Below are 21,178 nucleotides of genomic sequence, written 5' to 3' on the forward strand. Positions count from 1 at the left end.
GTGTATGTCCCCAAATATTCTGCCTTTGCTTCTGTCAATCTTGCTGTGGGGCTGAATTCTGCCCCGGCCCCAAGTTCATATGTGGAAATCCTAACCCCCAGTATTACAGTATTTAGAGATGGAACTTTTGGGAGGCAATTGGGTTTTGATGAAATTATGAGGGTGGAGTCCTCATGATGGGATTGGTGCTTTTATAAGGAGAGATACAAGTGACCACCCACCCTTTCTCTTTCCCTCCCTTTCTCTCTCCATCTGTCCTCTCTGTTCCTTCTTCCTCCTCTAAACCTCTCTTTTTCTTGGCCTCTCTCTATCATGTAAAGCACAGTGAGGAGGTAGCTATCTGCTAGCTAGGAAGAGAATTCTCACCAGAAACTAACCATGCATGTGGCATCCTGATCTCAGGCTTCCAGCCACCAGAACTGTTAGAATATGAGCTTCTGCTCGCAGCCAAAGCTGACTAGGACAGAAGACTGCCTCCCCTACTTTCCCTGTAAATCCCATCTTCTTTTCTCAGTCAGGCACTCAGTTATGGTCATAGACCTGGCTCTTTTTGTAACATTAATTTTCCTTCTCTGCTGGATCATTCTAATCAGAACACAAATTTAGAAAAGCACTCATTGACATCAAATCACTTTTGGCCTCTGCCCCATTCTCTGCTATTATATCCATGTATTGAAAGCAAAACTCACTGAAAGACTAATCTGTATTTGCCAGTTCCACCTCCACTTTCAGCTCAGCCCACTCTAATCAGGAATTTATCTCTGTCTCTAGATGGAAATAGATCATGACAAGTCAGCAGTAACCCCCACAATTGAAATGGACTGATCTTTTTCAACTCCTCCTATAATGTTGAGAGACAGTTGATCACTCCCTGTGTTAAAACAAAGAGACAAAAATCTTTTCTTACCTCAGCTATTAGGATATCATATCCTCATGTTTGTTCCTCAACTTTTGGCACTCCTCAATCTCTTTTTCTGGATTCTATTATTTCCTTTCCTTCAAAATGTTGGAGAGTTCCAAACATCTTCCCATGAGATTTTTATCGTCTTAGGTATGTGTCTTCACTGGATGTTCCCATCTAGCTCTACTACTTTAAATATTTCTCCCTTAAATGAATGAAATATTCATATATCAAGCCATTTATTATACATCATCATGTGGATCTATAATAAGCATTTAAAGTTACCGTGCATAAAATTGAACTCTTGTTTCTCCCTATGAAGCCCATTCAGTAAGTGGAGCCACAAATTTTTCTAGAAAGATTATTGGTACTATTTTAATTCCTCTCCTGCTCTCATAAACTGTATCAGCTATTATCATATTAGTTCTGCAGAGCATTAATAATATATTCCAAAACCTACCACACCTCACCTCTTACTACTATCCCATCCTAAAGCAAAATGTCTGTTATTCTAGAATAAATCAAAAACCTTCTAATCCATCCTCTTGCCTTTCCTCGCGGCTTCCTTTGATCTGTTCTGTACAGGTTGGAGAGGATCCACTTAAAATCACTATCAAAGTCATCCAAAATGTTTTTGTTGTGTTAAAAATGCAATACTTACCATGGCCTCTTACATTACTAGTCCCAATATGGCCTAATCCATGGGTAATATGTCTAATTTCATCTCCTATTATTGAATGCCTTTCTTTATGATGTCCAGCACACTGAACCACTTGTCATTCTTGAAGTCTAGTTTATTCCATCCCCATGACATTCTGTTCCCGTCAAACTAGAAATTAACTCCTTCCTGAATTCAGTATTCTGGCCTGGAGAATTCCATGGACCGTATATAGTCCATGGGATCACAAACAGTCTGACAAAGACTGAGTGACTTTTACTTTCACCTTCAACTTTTGACTTCATTTGTATAACTGCTTGAAAATCTTCTCAAAAAGTATTTTTTTCTCTCATCATTTTATCTCAAGCAGTACTTTCAGGCTTTTTAATTATCTTATCTTGCTTTTCAATTCTTCATATAACTATACATATTATAGTTTTGTATATATAAAATACTTCCTTCCACCTCTTTCTCATGCATCTCCAACATTTAACTAAGATTCATAAGACCATGCCTTTTATCAGTTATTTTACTCATAAACGAAGGTTTACATATTGTATTCTTTGATAAATATTGCAGAATTTCTTTATTTACAGGTTGAAGCCATTTTATTTCCTATGTATGTAAGACTAAGCCTCATGTTATGGATTATTTGTTCTTTGTAGATTTATGTGTCTCAATCTACCTGGTCTCTGTCTCCTGCTGTGTGTGGCCACTGATGTCACTGTTCAGTTTGTTGTTGCTTTTGGTATTCAACTTGTTTTTTTAAATTTGGAATCCTAGGAGTGGCCTCTTGGCCTAAATTGCTTAGTGGTCCGTCAGCAAGTGATCAGAGTTTATGGCCCAGCAGTTTGAGCAAATTAGTGTTTATGCTTTTCTGTGGCATCTGTGTTTGAATGGGGAGATCACTGATTTAGGGCAGTTTTCAGGTCCTTAGTTAGCTGGGGTTGTACAGACATTTTGAACTGTCTCTGAGTATATGTAGACAGTACCATAGACATACAGAGGGCTTATCAGCCTGGGACAGGACGTTTTATTAATAAGTGTGTCTCTATTTTCTCATTCTTTGCTGAAGACTTGACTAGATATAGATGGGCAATGGGCATGTGGTCCTCAACATAAAGAAGCGCAATTCCATGAATCACCACGTGGAGAAGAGTCAGTCAGTAACAGGAATTGGTATATGACTGAGAGAAAGCTTTATATTTGTTCACTCTCTTGTGTTTTTGCTTCACTTGTGCCATGCCCTAGCCTTTTCTAATACATTTGCAGCATGATTTTGGCAAGTTTTTAATATTTCCAACCTGAAAGGAAGACAAAGACAATATTTTCCACTGTATTAAAATTGATATATCATGCTTTCTATTATGTATTTATGTTGTATGTGGAGATATTTTTACATATATATATATATTAATTTTGGGAAACAGTGTAGCTAGAAAAGTTAAACTAGCGATGTTCTCATGTAAGATTGTTGCAATTGTAATTAAATATAATCCCCGTGTTCTGTATAAGGATGTTAAACTTGGCTACAGAACTATGTCTTACTTTATTTGGAAATATCTGGGACTGATTGATTTATTTTTTTAAATTTTTGTAGAAGTATAGTTGATTTGGGGCTTCCCAGGTGGCACTAGTGGTAAAGAACCCACCTGCCAATGCAGGAGACATAGGAGACAGAAGAGACTTGAGTTTGATACCTGGGTCAGGAAGAGCCTCTGGAGGAGGGCATGACAACCCAATCCAGTACGCTTGCCTGGAGAGAATCTCATGGACAGAGGAGCCTATTGGGCTACAGTCCATGGGGTCACAAAGAATCAGATGCAATGGAACCAACTTAGTATGCACACACAATAGTTGACTTAGGATATTTTGTGTTTCATTTGTACCACATAGTGAATCAGTACTTTTATAGATTATATTCCATTTCAGTTTGTTACAAGGTAATGACTCTACTTCCTTGTGTTCTAAAAACATACTGTGACTTATCTATTTTATACATAGTAATGTGCATTACTTAATCCTATACCCCTGTCTTGCCCTGTCTCCTTCCTTGACCCACTGGTGACTACTAGTTTGTTACCAATATCTGAGTCTGTTTCCGTTTTGGTGTATGTATGTAATATATGTATATATGTATGTATGTATGTATGTATATATAATCAGTTCAGTTCAGTTGTTCAGTCGTGTTCTACTCATTGCGACCCCATGAATTGCAGAACACCAGGCCTCCCTGTCCATCACCAACTCCCAGAGTTCACTCAGACTCATGTCCATTGAGTCAGTGATGCCATCCAGCCATCTCATCCTCTGTCGCCCCCTTCTCTTCCTGCCCACAATCCCTCCCAGCATCAGGGTCTTTTCCAACGAGTCAACTCTTCGCACGAGGTGGCCAAAGGTTCGGAGTTTCAGCCTTAGCATCATTCCTTCCAAAGAAATTCCAGGGCTGATCTCCTTCAGAATGGACTGGTTAGATCTCCTTGCAGTCCAAAGGATTCTCAAGAGTCTTTTCCAACATCACAGTTCAAAAGCATCAATTCTTCGGTACTCAGCTTTCTTCACAGTTCAACTCTCACATCCATACATGACCACTGGAAAAACCATAGCCTTGACTAGATGGACCTTTGTTGGCAAAGTAGTATCTCTGCTATTCAATATGCTATCTAGGTTGGTCATAACTTTCCTTCCAAGGAGTAAGCGTCTTTTAATTTCATGCCTGCAGTCACCATCTGCAGTGGTTTTGGAGCCCCACAAAATAAAGTCTGACACTGTTTCCACTGTTTCCCCATCTATTTCCCATAAAGTGATGGGACCAGATGCTATGATCTTTGTTTTCTGAATCTGCTGGATCATCAAAAAAGCAAGAGAGTTCCAGAAAAACATCTATTTCTGTTTTATTGACTATGCTAAAGCCTTTCACTGTGTGGATCACAATAAACTGTGGAAAATTCTGAAAGAAATGGGAATACCAGACCACCTGACCTGCCTCTTGAGAAACCTATATGCAGGTCAGGAAGCAACAGTTAGAACTGGACATGGAACAACAGACTGCTTCCAAATAGGAAAAAGAGTACGTCAAGGCTGTATATTGTCACCCTGCTTATTTAACTAATATGCAGAGTACATCATGAGAAATGCTGGGCTGGAAGAAGTACAAGCTGGAATCAAGATTGCCAGGAGAAATATCAATCACCTCAGATATATATATATATATATATATATATATATATATATATACACACACACACACACACATATATATACACATATACATATATATATATACACACATATATATATATATACATACACAGATACACATACACATATATACATATATATGTATACACACACACACATATATATATATATACACATATATACACTGATACATACATACATACATACACACACACATATATATATGTGGAGAGTTCTGACAAAATGTGGTCCACTGAAAAAGGAAATGGCAAACCACTTCAGTATTCGTGTCTTGAGAACCCCATGAACAGTATGGAAAGGCAAAAAGTAGGACACTGAAATAAACTTCTCAGGTTGGTAGGTTCCCAATATGTTACTGGAGATCAGAGAAGAAATAACTCCAGAAAGAATGAAGAGATGGAGCCAAAGCAACAGCAACACCCAGTCGTGGATATGACTGGTGATAGAAGCAAAGTCTGATGAGGTAAAGAGCAATATTGCATAGGAATGTGAAACGTTAGGTCCATGAATCAAGGCAAATTGGAAGTGGTCAAACAAGAGATGGCAAGAGTGAACATTGGCATTTTAGGGATCAGCAAATAAAATGGACTGGAATGGGTGAATTTAACTCAGATGATCATTATATCTACTACTATGGGCAGGAATCACTTAGAAGAAATGGAGTAGCCCTCATAGTCAACAAGAGTCTGAAATGCAGTACTTGGATGCAATCTCAAAAATGACAGAATGATCTCTGTTTGTTTCCAAGGCAAACCATTCAACATCACAGTAATCCAAGTCTATGCCCTGGCCACTAATGCTGAAGAAGCTGAAGTTGAACGGTTCTATGAAGACCTACAAGATCTTCTAGGACTAACACCCGTAAAAGATGTCCTTTTCATTATAGGGGACTGGAATGCAAAAGTAGGAAGTCAAGAAACACCTAGAGTAACAGGCAAAATTGGCCTTGAAGTACAGAATGAAGCAGGGCAAAGGCTAATATAGTTTCACCAAGAGCAAACATCCTCTTCCAACAACACAAGAGAAGACTACACATGGACATCACCAGATGGTCAATACCAAAATCAGATTGATTATATTCTTTGCAGCCAAAGATGGAGAAGCTTTATACAATCAGCAAAAAAAAGACCAGGAGCTGACGATGGCTTAGATCATGAACTCCTTATTGCCAAATTCAGACTTAAATTGAAGAAAAGAGAAAACCACTGCCATTCAGATATGACCTAAATCAAACCTGTTATGATTAAACAGTGGAAGTGACAAATAGATTCAAGGGATTAAATCTGATAGAGTGTCTGATGAACTATGGATGGAGGTTTGTGACATTGTACAGGAGACAGGGATCAAGACCATCCCCATGGAAAAGAAATGCAAAAAAGCAAAATGGCTATATGCGGAGGCCTTACAAATAGTTGTGAAAAGAAGAAACATGAAAGACAGAGGAGAAAAGCAAAGATACACTCATTTGAATGCAGAGTTCCAAAGAATAGCAAGGAGAGATAAGAAAGCGTTCCTCAGTGATCAGTGCAAAGAAATTGCACAATTGCACTCATCTCACATGCTAGTAAGGTAATGTTCAAATTTCTCCAAGCCAGGCTTCAACAGTATATGAACCATGAACTTCCAGATGTTCAAACTTGTTTTAGAAAAGGCAGAGGAACCATATATCGAATCACCAACATGTGTTGCTGTTGCTGCTGCTGCTGCTAAGTCGCTTCAGTCGTGTCCGACTCTGTGCAACCCCATAGACAGCAGCCCGCCAGGCTCCTTGCCATTTCCTTATCCAATGCATGAAAGTGAAAAGTGAAAGTGAAGTTGCTCAGTTGTGTCCGACTCTTTGCAACCCCATGGACTGCAGCCTACCAGGCTCCTCCATCTGTGGGATTTTCCAGGCAAGAGTACTGGAGTAGGGTGCAATCACCTTCTCCAGCCAACATCTGTTGGATCATTGAAAATGCAACAGAGACAGAAAAACATCTACTTCTGCTTTATTGACTATATGCCAAAGCCTTTGACTGTGTGGATCACCACAAACTGTGGAAAATTTCTTAAAGAGATGGTAATACCAGACCACCTGACCTGCCTCTTGAGAAATCTCTATGCAGGTCAAGAGACAAAGTTAGAACTGGACATGAAACAACAGACTGGTTCCAAATTGGGAAAGGAGTATGTCAAGGCTGTATATTGTCACCCTGCTTATTTAACTTATATGCAGAGTATATCATGAGAAACACTGGGCTGGATGAAGCATAAGCTAGAATCAAGATTGCCGGGAGAAATATCAATAACCTCAGATAGGCAGATGACACCACCCTTATGGGAGAAAGTGAAGAGGAACTAAAAAGCCTCTTGATGAAAGTGAGAGGAGAGTGGAAAAGTTGGCTTAAAGCTCAACATTGAGAAAACTAAGATCATGGCACCTGATCCTATCACTTCATGGCAAATAGATGGGGAAACAGTAGAAGCAGTGAAAGACTTTATCTTTTGGGGGCTCCAAAATCACTGCAGATATGTGAATGCAGCCATGAAATTAAAAAATGCTTACTCCTTGGAAGAAAAGTTATGACCACCCTAAACAGCATATTATGAAGCAGAGACATTACTTTGCCAACAAAGGTCTGTCTAGTCAAGGCTATGGTTTTTCCAGTGGTCATACATGGATGTGAGAGTTGAACTATAAAGAAAGCTGAGTGCTGAAGAATTGATGTTTTTGACCTGTGGTGTTGGAGAAGACTCTTGAGAGTCCCTTGGACTGCACGGAGATCCAACTGGTCCATCCTAAAAGAAATCAGTCTTGAATATTCATTGGAAGGACTGATGCTAAAGCTGAAACTCTAATACTTTGGCCACCTGATGTGAAGAACTGACTCATTTGAAAAGACCCTGATTCTGGGAAAGATTGTAGGTGGGAGGAGAAGGGGACGACAGAGGATGAGATGGTTGAATGGCATCACTGACTCAATGGACATGAGTCTGAGTAAAGTCTGGGAGTTGGTGATGGACAGGGAGGCCTGGCGTGCTGCAACTGGGGTCTGAGCCCATGTTTTTGGACCAGAAACACAGGGTCAGCTCTGACCTGCCTCAGTTTTCTTTAAGTGTGAACTTTCTCCTTCTCTCAGCACCAGGACCTTTGCCCCAGAGGGGAGAAGTGCTGACGCTAGAAGGTCCTGTTAAGGCTATTGGATCATGGTGGGACATGACCTACACTGGATTGGCTGCAGATAGAAATCTGAGCTCCTTCTGATGCACCACCTTTATAGGTGTCAGCAGTTGCTGTTCTCATCTTGCTCAGAATTAACCTTGGGTTCAAATCCCCTCACAACTGATTACTGCCATCAGCCTCTGTTGCCCCAGCCCTGTTGTAGAGCCACACTGCAAGGCAGGCAAGGCCCGTATTGACTCTTTACATGTATCTGAGTATGCACTGTGGTGGTTAGACACCATCATTATCCTGGGCTCCTTCTGTTGTGCTGCCTCAGTATGTACTAGCAGTGGCCAACGATGACCCACCCAGGCCGGCCTCTCTGGCCCAGAATCCTACTCTCTCAGTAGTTGTGGCAGCCCTAGATCCAGTGTGACATGGAGTAAATACGGTTGGAGTGTTTGCTTGTCTAGGCTGGGTCATGGGATTGATGGTCATGGAAAACCAGACAGCCCCTGGAGCAGTCCTCAGTCTCCCACCTCCACACTGCCTTGGGCGCAAGTCAGCATGTATGTGCTCCTCAGGAGCAGAGTCTAGGATTTCCATAGCCCTCCTGTCACTCCTACCAGCCCCCCAACCACTCAAGCAGGTTCATCTTCCCTTTGTAAGCCCTAGAACAGGGGCATTCAGTGTGTCAATTGAGCCACTGTCTCCACAGTGTGAATTACTGCTTCTGTAATCTCTCTTCCCTTCTGAGTCCCCTCCCTGGGGACACAGATCTCAACCTGATGGGTTATTTTCTCTTTCTACCCAATTCTGTGTCTGTCTTTGCTTAAAGCCTTGGGTGAACAAGTCTTTCTGCAACTTTCCAGGGAGTTTTCAGTGAGGATTTTTCCACACATGGATGTATTTTTGACGTGTTCATGAAGTGAGGTGAGTTTCATGTTCTTTTTCTCTGCCATCTTGATTGATCTCTCCAGTTTATAACTATTTGCAAGCAATTTGTATTATAAATAGACATCCTACAATGTTAGTGCTTCCATTTGATAAAATAGAGTAACAAAAGTATAGGAAATATAACACAACTGTAAATTAGCATTTTTATATCCCTGTTAAAATATAAAATAAATATAGGCTCAATGAATTATACATTTACAATATTGAATTTTTACTGTGAAATCTTTTAAATGTGCTTCAAACTATGTCTTGTGCCTACGTACATGCTCAATTGTGACTGACTGTGACCCGGAAGACTGTAGCCCGCCTCTCTCTGTTGTGCTGAAACCAAATATAAACACATAAAATGTGCTAAGTCCGTTGCTAATAACACTGCACTATTATAATGAATATTGCAATAGTCGTCCTTTTACAAAAAGTTTTCCGACCTAAGTTTTGTTAAAAATAATATAATCACACATTTTATACTTGTAAATAACCAAATATATCCTGAAATACGATTGCTATTTGGTATTTTAATGTGTCCACTTGCTCTCATAAATAACATTCATGTTATCAATTCTAATAAAAAGTCACTAGAGACACTTCAGCTTTTTATTTACTGTATTCAGTTTCAGCATAATAAAAACTGCCCAAGATGTCTTTGAATAGAAAATAAATCACCTTATGCATAACAGATCAATAAAATATCAGACTTTTCCCCTTGGATTTTGTCGCCAATAGCATGTGGCTCTATTTCTGGGCTTAGTTTTCTAAATAAAAATAGATATGGAGGATTACATTTTCATTTTATTTTATACTTCCTCTGTAACTGGCAGTTGACTGATGGTGAGTTTATAATTGCCTTGAGATCATAGATAATATTGTCAGTGTTATATAGCCTACATCCAATAAAATTAAGTAAATAGGTAGCTTTTATTTTTACTTTACTTTTAAAATTAATAGCTCATATTTAATTATTCATTTTTTCTCTCCTTATACTCAAAGATTAATTGAGGATGCAGACTATTTAAGCTTATGGTGCAAGTCTTACCTGACAAGTTATATGCGCCTTTGCTTCCAAGGTTCTGTAGGTGCTTCACAATGTTGCCACTAACTCTGTAGTAAGGCATGCTGTTATTTTCCCTTTACCTTTAAATAACAACTACCCTAAAAGAAAAAGATAGGGAATACTGAAGTTTTACCATTTCTAGGGGTCTTCTATACATACTTTCCAAATTTTAGTCAGTAACCAAGACCATATTTCAATGAATAATTTTGTTTTAAGGACTAATTTTAATAGCAAAAAAATTGATGGTATTAATCCACTAGAGACACATGTTTAATTTGTAAGATAAATCTCATAGTTGATTGGGGACACTGCTCTACAGGACATGTTCATTAATTGTCTTTACATCTATGCACATAGGAACATCTCACTATCTCTTTTGAGAACATGGTTTCACACTAAAGAATATCCAGCTATTTAGGTAATAGCTGTCTCCTAGATAACTGTATCCTAAAAAATGAGCCACTCTTAGACATAAATCTTGACAGCAATTATTCTTTGACTTTATAAAATTTGCTTGATCAAAATCTCTACCAGTTTTACATCTTTTGGTGCATTTGGTGGGAAAACCGCTAGTTATCTATTTAAAACAAAAGCAAAATAACTTTTCCTAAATATATATTTTATACAATTTTATTGACCCTATATAGCTATAATTTTGGAATAAATGTAAACTATTAGATTACAAGCATTTTCAAGGATTAAAGTTCAATCTTGGATTATCTCAGTAATCAAGATTGTGGTGAAAGAAAATGTAAGAAAAAATATATGTTGATAGCAGAAAGATACATCAAAATGTGTGAAATACAAAACAAAATAAAAACAAAACAAACAAAAAAAAGAAACCCAAAACATGGATAGCCACATGCAAACAAACAAAAAAAATGTGACAGAGACCTTACCCCCTTAAAAAAAAAAAATAAATAAATAAAAATTTTATTACACACCTAAATGTAAAGCACAAAACTAAAAGACAACATAGGAGTTAACCTAGATGACCTTAGATATAGTGATGGCTTTATATATTTAACAGCAAAAGTATGATCATGAAAGAAATAGCAGATATGCTAGTTCAGTTCAGTCGTTCAGTCGTGTCTGAATCTTTGCAACCCCATGAATCACAGCACGCCAGGCCTCCCTGGCCATCACCAACTCCCGGAGTTCACTCAAACTCATGTCCATTGAGTCGGTGACACCATGCAGGCATCTCATCCTCTGTCATCTCCTTCTCATCCTGCCTCCAATCCCTCCCAGTGTCAGGGTCTTTTCCAATGAGTCAACCCTTAGCATGAGGTGGCCAAAGTATTGGAGTTTCAGCTTTAGCATCAGTCCTCCCAAAGAACACCCAGGACTAATCTCCTTTAGAATGGACTGGTTGGATCTCCTTGCAGTCCAAGGGACTCTCAAGAGTCTTCTCTAACACCACAGTTCAAAAGCATCAATTCTTTGGTGCTCAGCTTTCTTCACAGTCCAACTCTCACATCCATACATGACCACTGGAAAAACCATAGCCTTGACTAGATGGACCTTTGTTGGCAAAGTAATGTCTCTGCTTTTGAATATGCTATCTAGGTTGGTCATAACTTTCCTTCCAAGGAGTAAGTGTCTTAATTTCATGGCTGCAATCACCATCTGCAGTGATTTTTGAGCCCCCCAAAAATGAAGTCTGACACTGTTTCTACTGTTTCCCCATCTATTTCCCATGAAGTGATGGGACCAGATACCATGATCTTCATTTTCTGAATGTTGAGCTTTAAGCCAACTTTTTCACTCTCCTCTTTCACTTTCATCAAGAGGCTTTTGAGTTCCTCTTCACTTTCTGCCATAAGGGTGGTGTCATCTGCATATCTAGACGTCATTAAAATTAAAAAAAGAAAAAAGCCGCCAAGTAAAAGACAATGTGATGAGAATTAGAAGCCATGCCATATACTGGGAGCAAATATTTCTGAAAGACATATACATCTAAAAGACGCATTCAGCTGGGTAGATGATCCCACAGCATTCTCCAGGTCAGCTGCCCTCTGCCATCAGCTCTCCAGGCGATTTTCTCTGTGCCTGCACTCTCCCCTCCTGCCTTCATCTCCTTAAGAAAGTGTCCAGAAAATTAAACCCATACACAGGAAAACATACACAATCCATCAAAAAAAAAAAAAAAAAATCAGGGAGCTGGAGCAGGCAGAAGAGTAAGAGAGCACAGGCACAGGAGAGAGGACTCAGCCATTCTTGGAGGAAGAATGGTGCAGGCAGAGGGAGGCTGGGGTTGGCGGGAACCCAGACTCAGGTCTCATAGCCCCCAGGAGCCTCCTTCATAGACCCAGGGATCCTGAAAGGGGCTACCTCAGCTTAGGATGGGCTACTGTGTCAAGTCTCCACTGGTCTGTCTCTCAAGGAAGATGTGCCAAGAGGAGACCAGCTACACAGTGATGCAGATGAGTGAGGAGGGGCTGGCAGCCAGTGTGAGCTTCGCAGGCCCCTCTTGATGCTGGCTCAGAACTGCGCAGTCATGCACAACCTGCTGGGCCCAGCCTTCATCTTCCTGCATAAGGGCTTTGCAGAGAACAGGCAGCCTGACAGATCTCTGTGGCCAGAGGAGATTGAAGAGCTCAGGGAGACCATCAGAAAATTTGACAAGGACGAAGATGGCTACATCAACTGCCGGGACCTGGGTAACTGCATGCGCACCATGGGTTACATGCCCACAGAGATGGAGCTCATCGAGCTGTCCCAGCAGATCAATATGAACCGGGGTGACCACTTGGATTTTGATGACTTTGTGGAACTAATGGGACCTAAACTCCTGGCGGAGACAGTAGATATAATTGGAGTAAAGGAACTGTGAGATGCCTTCGGAGAGTTTGACACCAGTGGTGACGGGGAGATAAGCACCAGTGAGTTACCAGAGGCCATGAGGAAACTCCTGGGCCATCAGGTGGGACACCGAGACATAGAGCAAATTATCCAAGTTGTGGACCTCAATGAGGATGTGGAGCAACTGGAGTTCTCATTGATTCCTAGAGGGGATGCAAAAAGGTACCTTTGGAAGACAGTTTGCAGTTTCTAATAAGACTAAACGAGCTATTTTCATATAATCCAGCAATTGTTTGATATTTACCCAAAGGGCTTGAAAATGTTATATCCATGCAAAAGTTTGCACGTGGGTGTTTGATCACTATTTTCAAGCCCTCCCCACAATAAAAAAGATAATAAAGAAATTTATGTCAAAATGTGTGAAAATCCAGAAAAAAATAGATTTATTTCTTTGAGTAATAAAACTTTGGTAAGTTTTAGCTTACCAAAACTGAGAAGAAGAAATAAAAAGTATGGGTAATTTCTTACCTGTTGAATTTTTAGTTTAAAAGTCTCCCATTCATAAAAACTACAAACATTAAATGAAGATATAATACAAATATTAGTTAAGATTTAAAAACAGTATAACTCTGATACTAACCTGAGGATATTATACTTATAGGAACATTAAAGGAAAATAAACCCCATGAACTTAGATACAAAGTCTCATGAACAAAACTTTAGCAAATTGAATTGTTATAATAAATATATCTGATTTATTCCAAGAATACAAGCTTTATTATTCAAAACAATGTGATTACCTATTACAAAGAGAAAACAGAATAGAAAATGTATGGTTATCTCAAAAAAGAATAAAATTCATTTGATTAAATTATCATTTTTTTAAAAGACACTCAGCACACTAGTCTGGCAAATTTGGCCTTGGAATACGGAATGAAGCAGGGCAAAGACTAATAGAGTTTTGCCAAGAAAATGCACTGGTCATAGCAAACACCTTCTTTCAACAACACAAGAGAAGACTCTACACATGGACATCACCAGATGGTCAACACCGAAATCAGATTATGTTCTTTGCAGCCAAAGATGGAGAAGCTCTATACAGTCAACAAAAACAAGACCAGGAGCTGACTGGGGCTCAGATCATGAACTCCTTATTACCAAATTCAGACTTAAATTGAAGAAAGTAGGGAAAATCACTAGACCATTCAAGTGTGAACTAAATCAAATCCCTTATGATTATACAGTGGAAGTGAGAAATAGATTTAAGGTCCTAGATCTGATAGATAGAGTGCCTGATGAACTATGGAATGAGGTTCGTGACATTGTACAGGAGACAGGGATCAAGAACATCCCCATGGAAAAGAAATGCAGAAAAGCAAAATGGCTATCTGGGGAGGCCTTACAAATAGCTGTGAAAAGAAGAGAAGTGAAAAGCAAAGGAGAAAAGGAAAAATATAAGCATCTGAATGCAGAGTTCCAAAGAATAGCAAGAAGAGATAAGAAAGCCTTCCTCAGCAATCCATGCAAAGAAATAGAGGAAAACAAGAGAATGGGAAAGACTTGAGATCTCTTCAAGAAAATTAGAGATACCAAGGGAACATTTCATGCAAAGATGGGCTCGATAAAGGACAGAAATGGTATGGACCTAACAGAAGCAGAAGATATTAAGAAGAGGTGGCAAGAATACACAGAAGAACTGTACAAAAAAGATCTTCCCGACCCAGATAATCATGATGGTGTGATCACTGACCTAGAACCAGATATCCTGGAATGTGAAGTCAAGTGGGCCTTAGAAAGCATCACTATGAACAAAGGTAGTGGAGGTGATGGAATTCCAGTTGAGCTATTTCAAATCCTGAAAGATGATGCTGTGAAAGTGCTGCACTCAATATACCAGCAATTTTGGAAAACTCAGCAGTGGCCACAGGACTGGAAAAGGTCAGTTTTCATTCCAATCCCAAAGAAAGGCAATGCCAAAGAATGCTCAAACTGCCGCACAATTCCACTCATCTCACATGCTGGTAAAGTAATGCTCAAAATTCTCCAAGCCAGGCTTCAGCAATACATGAACTGTGAACTTCCTGATGTTCAAGCTGGTTAGAAAAGGCAGAGAAACCAGAGATCAAATTGCCAACATCTGCTGGATCATGGAAAAAGCAAGAGAGTTCCAGAAAAACATCTATTTCTGCTTTATTGACTATGCCAAGGCCTTTGACTGTGTGGATCACAATAAACTGTGGAAAATTCTGAAAGAGATGGAAATACCAGACCACCTGATCTGCCTCTTGAGAAATCTGTATGCAGGTCAGGAAGCAACAGTTAGAACTGGACATGAAACAACAGACTGGTTCCAAACAGGAAAAGGAGTATGTCAAGGCTGTATATTGTCACCCCACTGATTTAACTTATATGCAGAGTACATCATGAGAAACGCTGGACTAGAAGAAGGACAAGCTGGAATCAAGATTGCCGGGAGAAATATCAGTAACCTCAGATATGCAGATAACACCACCCTTATGGCAGAAAGTGAAGAGGAACTCAAAAGCCTCTTGATGAAAGTGAAAGTGGAGAGTGAAAATGTTGGCTTAAAATTCAACATTCAGAAAACAAAGATCATGGCATCTGGTCCCATCACTTCATGGGAAATAGATGGGGAAACAGTGGAAACAGTGTCAGACTTTATTTTTTTGGGCTCCAAAATCACTGCAGATGGTGACTGCAGCCATGAAATTAAAAGACGCTTACTCCTTGGAAGAAAAGTTATGACCAACCTAGATAGCATATTCAAAAGCAGAGACATTACTTTGCCAACAAAGGTCCGTCTAGTCAAGGCTATGGTTTTTCCTGTGGTCATGCATGGATGTGAGAGTTGGACTGTGAAGAAGGCTGAATGCCAAAGAATTGATGCTTTTGAACTGTGGTGTTGGAGAAGACTCTTGAGAGTCCCTTGGACTGCAAGGAGATCCAACCAGTCCATTCTGAAGGAGATCAGCCCTGGGATTTCTTTGGAAGGAATGATGCTAAAGCTGAAACTCCAGTACTTTGGCCACCTCATGCGAAGAGTGGACTCATTGGAAAAGACTCTGATGCTGGGAAGGATTGGGGGCAAGAGGAGAAGGGGACGACAGAGGATGAGATGGCTGGATGGCATCACTGACTCGATGGACGTGAGTCTGGGTGGACTCCGGGAGTTGGTGATGAACAGGGAAGCCTGGTGTGCTACGATTCATGGTGTCACAAAGAGTCGGACGCGACTGAGCCACTGAACTGAACTGAACAGCACACTAGATATGGAAGCATTCTTAGTCTTTTAAGTTATATCTACAAAACACCTACATCACACTCAATGTTGAAATAGTATTTACTTGCCTTGTGAGGTATACCTAGTATATAAATATTTTATCATGGTAGCAAACTCTATTGTGACTTATGAAATAAATTATTTATTATGGGAATTAGAGCTTCAAAGCTGTAGGAAGATCTGTACATGTAGAATTTGAAGTTGAAATGTGTCAACAACCTATGATTCTGAGAGAATCAGCAAATGCAATCACAGAAGTAGAGCCACACGGGGAACTGAAAGAATTGCATGGAGGAAGCTGTTGTCTCTGAGATCCACAGCTAAATGATTTGTGATAAACAAGAGAACACTCTTCATCAGTGGGCTTAGTCATCAAGAAGATCTATACACTTGGTGGGGATCAAAGATAAGCTTTAATCTGTTAGTCATTTCTGCATCTCTTCTTCAATGAATATAAGAATGTCAGCCATCAGTACCCTACTCATGCCCTTGAGCTTTCTGTTTATCTTTCTCTGTCTTTTTGCCTGTGCCCTCTTTTTATCAGGAGGATTCACTTAAATCAAAATACCTTCCTTCACATACTCAATTACCCAACTTTACTATCTTACCTATGACTTCCTTGTTGCCACTTACATAGAAATATTTTAATATTTTATCTATCTTTAATATTTTAAGCTCTGGATCACTTATTTCCTCAAATGATTATTTTGGTTTTCAAAACAGCAACAACAACAGAAGTCCTGATTTTTCTGGATTTCCGATGATCAGGTAAACTGTATAGTATTTGAGAGAGGAGGCCCTGGGGCCAGATGAACAAAGTTGGATCCTATCTCCATCATTTACAAGCTGGGGTTATATGATTTTAGGAAATTTACTCTGTTGTTGTTCTTCAGTTGCCTCAGCTACATAATAGAGATAATATTTGTTTCAACCTGATAGATTAAAGTTCAATTAGTTAATAGATGCAAAGCAATTTGATCATTTACACTATAAATGTTCAGGCTTTATTGCTCTATATTTGTGGCTTCTAGAATATGTGGGCAGTGCAGGGTAACAGAGATACTATTTAGCTTGCTGAATGTGTATAGGAAAGACAGGATAAGATATTTTACAGTTATTAAATTTGGTGTTCTTTCTTTGTCCTTTTATATTCCAAATAGGCCAAAATATGACTGCAGTTCACCATATTCCAAACATTAAATGTCCTTAATTTCATATAAGTAGGAAGGTATGTAAGTACATAGATAGATAGATAGATAGATAGATAGAGATAGGTTAAATTATTTTTCCTTGCTTGTAATGCTAAGCACTTCTTTGGAGTAAGGCTGTAAATACCTACACATTTATGATCATATTTGCTTAATAACTAAAAATGTTTTCTGAGACAGAAGGGATCAAAGCAGTCATCATCCAGTCAGGTGATTGAAATTTATCTATCTTTAATTTCAGAATTTCTGAATTATGTCTAATTCTATTTTAACATTAGAATTTTGATTGATTATTGGTGTTCAAACTCAATAGTCTAATTAGTCTGACTATAGCTTCCTGATAATGTCTCTGAGCTTTTCTTTCTTTCAAATCTTCTTATATCTTTAGTATCAGTTTTACTTTTCTCTGTGTTATGTGTTTTCTCTTGACAGTCTATTCACTCTTTGTGAGTTATGTTCTTAAATAAAGGAACACCAGTTATTATCTGGGGCCTAGGGTGTTGATAGCCTCCCAAATTTGCTGCCCAATAAAAGACTCAATTCTTCAGACTCATTACAGTATTTCAGGTCCGGCAATTAGCTTGGTAAAATAGATAGGCAGAAGGCTAGCATACAGATTTCAGGATATATCCTTAAAAAATGTCTATAGTTCTACCTCCTCCTCTTGAAGCCCTGGCGTGCTGCAGTCCATGGGGTCATAAAGAATCAGAAAGAACTTGGTGGCTGAACAACAACAACCTGTTTCATTCAAGTTATTTAATTTTTTGGCATACAATTACTCAAAATAGTTTCATATAATCATTTTTATTTCTGAAAGGTCAATAATAATTTCTATTGTTTCAGTCACTTGAGTATTTTTTTCCTCTCTCTTTTCCATGATCAGTCTAGCTAAAATTATGTCACTCTTGTTGATATTACAAATGATCAATTTTTATTTCCTTGATTTTCCCTAGTGTTTTTCTATCCTCAGTTTGCTTCATTTTCACTTTAGTATTTATAATTACTTCCCTTTTATTGCTTTAAATTTAGTTTAGTTTAGTTTTTTTTTTCTATTTTTTTAACTTACAAAGGTTATTGACTTGGTTTGTTTTTCTTTTTGTTTGCTTGTTTTTTTTTTTTTTTTTAATATAAGCAATCAGGGCCACAAAGCAGTGTCTTAGGTGAATCTGATAAATTTGTGCATATTATATATTAAGGTTTTCATCTGAATGTATTTTTAATTTGTTATGAATTAATCTTTAACCTATTCGTTATTTAGAATAAGTTTTTTTAAAAAAATTTCCACATATTTGAAAATTCCAATTTTTCTACTGTTGCTTATTTCTAATTTCACTTAATAATGTTCAGAAAACAAACTTGCATCATTTCAATTGAAATTTAATTGAAATAATATATCACTTGTTATATACAATATTCTCTGTAATCTTAAGAAGAATGTGTAGTCTGCTGTTGTCACGTATAATATTCTGTGGTTATTTGTTTGATCTAGTTGTTTTTATGATGTTCTTAAAGTCTTCTGTTTTCTATTTTAATGTCTAATTGTTTTTATATCCATTATTTAAAGAAAAGTATTGAAGTCTCTGATAATATGACTGAGTTGAATTATTTCTCCCTTAGTGATACCAGTTTTTGCTTTTTACATTCTGAGTTGTTGTTAGGAAAATGTATATTTATAATCTTTTAGATATATTATCATATCGTTTATAAATGAATCCCTAATCTCTAATAGCATTTTTGGTTTTAAAGTCTGTTTTGTCATATATTAGCATAATGACTTTAGCGTCCATATGTTTGCTGTTTGCATGTTATCTCTTTTCCCATTCTTTTAATTTCAGCCAATTTGTAGCATTGCATTTGAAGTCTGTCTCCAATAGACAACATAGAGATATGTCTTGTTTTTAATCCTCTCTGACAAATTCTACATTTTGCCTGCACTATTTAAACCATTCACATTCAATAATCTTATTGATGTTAGAGTTATGTCTGCCATTTTACAAATGCCTAATGTTTATCCCTTTCTGTTCTTCCTTAAATGTTAGTTCTTAGTCATGCCCAACTCTTTGTGAGCTCATGGACTGTAGATTGCCAGACTCCTCTGTCCATGAAGCCCTCCACGAATACGGGAGTGAGTAGCTATTCCCTCCTTCAAGGAATCGTCCCGACCCAGGGATAGGGATGATAAATAGTTTATTTACTGTCTGAGTCACCAGAGAAGGCCCAGTTCTTCCTTAACTCCTTCCCTTTCCATTAAGTGAAGATTTTCTAGTATAGTATTTAACTTTGTTAAGGTTTTTTCCACTATATTTTTATTGGTAATTTCATTATCTTTGGCTTATTTTTTAATTGAAGGAAAATTGCTTCACAGTGTTGTGATAGTTTCTGCCATAAAACAACACAAATCAGTCATAATTGTACACATATGTACATATATGTGCAAGAGGGAGGCTCTCCTCCCTCTTGAGCCTCTCTCCTGAGCTTCCCCCATCCAACCTCACTAGATAATCTCAGAGTGCCTGGCTGGGCTCCCTGTGTACTATAGCAACTTCTCACTAGCTATTTATTTTACACATGGTAGTTTATAATATGCATGTCTATGCTACTCTATCCATTCATTCCATCTCTCCTTCCCCCACTGTGTCCACAAGTCAGTTCTCTATGTCTGGATCTCTATACCTTCCCTGCAAATATGTTCATCAATACCATTTTTTCTAGATTCCATATATATGCATTGATATACAATATTTGTTTTTCTCTTTCTGATCTACTTCACCCAGTATAACTCACTCTAGGTTCATCCACCACACTAGAACAGACTCATATTCATTATTTTTTATGGCTGAATAGTGTTCCATTAGTGAAGAGGAACTAAAGAGCTTCTTAATGAGGGTGAAGGAGAAGAGTGAAAGAGCCAGCTAAGACTAACTATTAAAAAAAAAAAAAAAAAAACTAAGATCATGGCATCCAGCCCCATTATTCCATGGCAAATAGAAGGGGAAAAGGGGAAAGTAGTGACAGATTTCCTCTTCTTGGGCTCTGACATCACTACAGTTGGTGACTGCAGCCATGAAATCAGATGATCGCTTCTTGGTAGGAAAGCTATGACAAACCTAGACAGTGTGTTGAAAAGCACAGGCATTATTCTGCCAACAAAGCTCTGTGTAGTCAAGGGTATTGTCTTCCCAGTGGTCACATGGGGTTGTGAGAGCTGGACTTTAAAGAAGGCAGAGTGCCAAAGAATTGATGCCTTCCAACTGTGGTGCTAGAGAAGACTCCTGAATGTCCCTTGGACATCAAGGAAATGAAACCAGTCCATCTTAAGGGAAATCACCTCTGAATATTGACTGGAAGGACTGATGCTGAAGCTGAAGCTCCAGTATTTTAGTCATCTGATGCAAAATAGACAACTCATTGGAAAAGTCCCTGATGCTGGGGAAAATCTTTGTAATGAGTTTTTTATATTTACAACCCATTTACTTTGAATACTAGACATTCAGTTGGGCTTCTCAGGTGGCACTAATGGTAAAGAATCCACCTGCAATGCAGGAGACAAAGAGATGCATGTTCTGTCCCTGGGTTGGGAAGATCCTCTGGAAAAGGAAATGGCAACCTGCTCCAGTATTCTTGCCTGGAAAATTCCATGGACAGAGGAGCCTGATAGGCTACAGTCAATGGGACTGCAAAGAGTCAGACATGCCTGAGCACAACATAGACATTCAATAGAAATATTGGTTCTGTATTTGGATGTCATAATATTTACATTTGAAAAAATTGATTCACATACTCAAGTTGTTTCAGACATGAATTTTTCAGTGACTGAATTAAGTATGCAGCATCATTCTTCTTTGAAATTTTCATTCACTTTCATAAAAAGTAGATTTTCATTTTTTGAACAGTAGATTAAACTTTGAAGCAAAATCAGACCTATTTCAAAAT

At 38.4% G+C, this 21,178-nt stretch overlaps 1 pseudogene; it reads left to right on the forward strand.

Moving 5' to 3' along the window:
* The first annotated feature begins 12,276 nt into the window (after positions 1-12,276).
* LOC113897921 lies at positions 12,277-12,989 on the forward strand (annotated as a pseudogene).
* The last annotated feature ends 8,189 nt before the right edge of the window (positions 12,990-21,178 follow it).

This window comes from Bos indicus x Bos taurus, chromosome 8, assembly GCF_003369695.1.
Source record: "Bos indicus x Bos taurus breed Angus x Brahman F1 hybrid chromosome 8, Bos_hybrid_MaternalHap_v2.0, whole genome shotgun sequence".
NCBI classification, from domain to species: domain Eukaryota; kingdom Metazoa; phylum Chordata; class Mammalia; order Artiodactyla; family Bovidae; genus Bos; species Bos indicus x Bos taurus.